The sequence below is a fragment of the Drosophila mauritiana genome, chromosome 3L (genome assembly GCF_004382145.1).
Source record: "Drosophila mauritiana strain mau12 chromosome 3L, ASM438214v1, whole genome shotgun sequence".
Classification (NCBI taxonomy): domain Eukaryota; kingdom Metazoa; phylum Arthropoda; class Insecta; order Diptera; family Drosophilidae; genus Drosophila; species Drosophila mauritiana.
The window spans coordinates 12,716,652-12,720,934 of NC_046669.1; positions in this window are offsets into that span (position 1 = coordinate 12,716,652).

Sequence of the window (4,283 nt, forward strand, 5' to 3'; positions counted from 1 at the left end):
AGGGCAGCGCCTCTCGCTCGCCCGACGCATCGCGGATCCTTTGAACTGCCGACAGCCACCGTAATATTTAAACCAGATCAGATGAGATCAGTTCCATTTCCATTCGCCGACTCTGGCCCGTTCTTCGATTCTTCTTTGGGAGTCTCCCCGGGTTTTTGTTCTGGGTAAAATTATCACAGCTCCGCTAATGAAAGGGCAAACGAATGAAATTTTAACGAGCCCACGAAGGAGTCGGAATTGGTGAGTCCTGCGGCAGGACCTCCTGGGTTGATTGTCCCTAAAAGGTGATAACGCCGCCATCAGTCCGCCCTGCGAGCCCTCTTCCCAGGATTGCGTAACGAATGCGATCAGGAGTTTATGTGCCTTTGTCGATTATTAACGTCTTTTTAGCATTTGAGCCTGGGAAATGTTTTCTAATGCATATCCTTTAACTGGTGAAGGGTAGACAAAGGAAAAATCTACAATAAAATCGATAATATATGGATACCTTCCCGATTCATGCCTGGAATGCTAAAAAATTATCTACAGATAAAAATTTGATTGATAATGATGTAATTGATGATTTTTTTGCTTATGCAATGGAAAATGCTTTGATATATTACTTCAAAGTTACGATTTTCTGCTAAGCGAGTATTCAACATAAAATACAGTCTTCTTAACTATATATTTTGAGCTAAATTGGCAAGGACTTGCACATTAGGCAAGTTTGTCATTGATACCAAGCCAAGTCAAACTCATAGTGGATTCCGCACAGGTCTCAGCTCCTCATGGAATCCGACTCTTAAAATGAAACTTTGACTATCTAGCCGCATAATGTGAGGTAACCCACACCAGACGACATTAGGTGCGGCAACTTCTCCAGCTCATTATCAGAGCTCCACGTAGGAGGAGGTTGGATTTCCCGTCATCGCGGCATCCATCAGGTTGAGCGCAATCATTACCGACATATGTTACTGGAAACCCCGTCCTCCGACTCACACCACCAGCCAATGTCAATGTCACACACTGAAAATTATCACACTTGGGATTAGCTGGAAGAGCGTTTAGCATGTAACACCACCAGCTCCAAGAAGGAAAACTTCCGCCCGGCGGCGTAAATCTTAGCCAAACATTTGTCCAACACCTACGCAACAAAGACCCTTGTATGCAGATGTCGCCGGCTTGAACATATCTCCTTATACTTGTATTTATTTATAAGCGCGGCCTGTGATAAGGATGCTGCTAGTCCTCTGATCCCGACAATTTGTTTTACAGCAGATAAGAGGATGCGCGCCGAGGTGTTAGTTCCTTTGGCTTGCGGTTGCTCCGCGGTGTGATATTTGACAGTCCAAAAATGATAAGAATTATTTACATTCTGTTTTTTTTATTTTGGTTTCGGGTACGTGCTGCTCATGCTTCTCGCGGTAATTTTTCTCATTAAAAGTTGCGGCCGCCAGTGGAAATTGTTGTCATTTAAAACATTTTCAGTTTTTTGTTCGTTTTTTTTTTTTTTTGGGTCTCAATGTGTGTGGGGCCGGCGGCAAATAATTACCAGGACGTTTAAGCCACTCAGCCGAGCGTTGTGAAAATTCATAATATCCAGCACTCAGACCCCCGACTCTTTGAGGGAATTTTTTCGGTTGCTGAATGGCTGTTCCGGGGCACTTGCGGGTGGCATTTTGCGCATAAATCCTTTCATTCCGTTGGGTTCGGGCTCACACTCAGACGAGAATGGAAAAAAAGGATATGAAAACGGTGGAATAATGAGAGAAAGGATGTGTTTGCTCGTGGGTTATTGTTTGGCACACTCATACACAGGGATAGATGGATGGATGGGAGCGTACATAATTAAGCTGTCGAGGATTATTTTGATGTGTCACAGGACGACACCGTCAGGCAGCGGCAGCTGATGATAGCCGGAGGTCCTCGGGGTCCCCTCTAACCTCATTTAAGCCAACTTTTGTTTGCTGTGAAGTCCAAACAGCTGAAAATTCAAATGAAATTCTTTCAAAATGCGTTTGCCCAAGTTGGCTGGGGAAACTTCTCGCGATCATTTCACGGAATTTAATCTTTTCTTGTTTTTATTTGCCGTAGAGGTGTTAGTTGCTAAAGCTACTTTAAGGCAAGTTCCTAAGGCCATTACCCGAAACGATCTCGTAATCGTAAAGATCGGGCTCAGACAAAGCTTACCAAATCAATAACAATTTTTCACAACTTCTCTGCTCTTCGCAGCCAAATAACAAATTTCCCCCCTTTGTTCAATCAATGGAGTTAAAGAATGATATTTATGTTGTCGTTTATGTAAAAACCACAAATGGGAAATGGAAAAAGACGAGCGCTTAACATGCGTGTAAATTATAATGCGAATCAAGCAAAGTGACTGAGAATTTGGCTGCGGAGCGTAAATTAAATAATTCCTTTGTTGGCACCCGTGCACCATTTGCATAAGACCCATAAAAGACGAAGTTCTGTCAGCGGGAGCCCTTAAAGAAAACCCCAGACCAGAGACCCAACCTTAGACAGTCGGACGACCTATTGAACCCCAAAGCGCTCGGGTTGAGTGAAAGACCAGCTCAGGGCTGCTTAAATTTCATTAGCTGCAGGAAGGAAAGCCGAGCCCATTGGAAATGCTAATGAAGGAGTGTCTTTGGGTAGCCAGTTGCTACCTGGTCGGTCACCTGCCAAATGCAGGCCAACACTTTTGTCACCTTCCGCCGGCCGACAAAGAGTTTTCCAGCCGGTCAGGATCCAGATCCAAATGCACACGCATCCGTAATGAGCTTGGCCCGGGGCCAAGTCAGTACTACTTTGATTTCGAATTAAATGTTAATAAGTTCAACTCTTTGGCACTCTTTACTCGATTGTTTGGCCCAGGGCATCTTTGGCTTTCCCTCGAGGGCGGAAATGTGGCCACCATTTAAATGCTAATGCAGGCGGGCGGAGGGCACCACTCTGTCTCGGAATGTTACGAGTTTATACTCGTAAAATGGCCTAAATTATTCGTTTGCCTGAAATGTGCACTCTATAGTTTCCGGCTTTCTAGCGGATGACATAAACCCATATAGATAAGAGCTATGACAATCGTTGATATCTTTCTGGACTGCCCAAATATTTGTGGCGCATCTGGGACTTCATTGAAAGTTTTCATTTCAACCTTTTGATTTGTTGCAGCAGTAAAGATCATTTTGGGCTGGGGAAAAAGTCGTTAAATTGAAATCCAATCGGCAGCTTACCAACATAAATCTGACTTCCAAGGAAGTTGAGATACAGTGTTTAAGTTTTGTAAAAGGGCTTATAGGTATTTATTTTGGAGAATCTAAATAGTTTATTGCGTGCTGGGTAAATGACTCATAGACTTAAAAAGAATCTCAGGATTACTCATCTTTCGTTATTTGGTTGTTTAAAAACTGTGTGTTTAGGGCAATTGATTAGTTCATTAACTTCTTAGAAATGTTCTTGTAAATAAATGCAGACAAATGTTGTCAAACGCCCAAGAGAATGCTTAGTAATTAACATTAAATTATAAATTCCTTAGCGCTTAAATGTAAAATCACCTTTGCATGTTTAAATAATTATAATCTCCTTAGAAATTCCGTGGCTGACAATAAGTGCCTATAGTTCTTAACCTTTCCGCAGAACTACTTAACCTTGGAGCCCAGTCTAGGTCAACGATTTCCCTTGGTTATGATATATCTAAGGCAGCACCGACTGCCCCAATCCTAACTGTTCTGCATGCCAATCCAAATGGTCTGCAATTTTTTTCACCAAGTCGAGCAGCTAATCACTGTTCTCGGGAGGCGAATCCAACTCCAATTACATTTAAATGCCATGAAATGGTATTTGATTTGGTTTATTTCGTCTTGTTTGTGCGCAACCCATAATTACCAACAATTGTCAGTTGGCCGGGTACTTCTCACCGGCGATTATATGGACTAAGGCGATGGGGCAAGTGGATGCGTGCTGGAAAATTATACCCATGCCCCATTAGGGCACCGAAATCCCAAGTTTAGACTCGGTTTGGTGGCATTTGAAGGAATTCAAAGTCAAATGACATTTGTCACGCAAGCCATCAACCTTTTTCTCGTTCAACTCAATGCAGACGAGGCCGATTAACTTTGATTTGGTATTGAACTTCTTGCAAGAAGGAGGAGGGCTTAATTATATGTCCAAGGACCTAAGGATCCTGCCTCGTTGATTTTAATAACTTTTAGCCGGTGCGCAAAAACTCCCAGGCCAAAAGCGAAAAGTTCAAAGTTTCTGAGCTGCGTTTTATGCTCGGGCTCAAGGTAAATTTTAATTCTTTT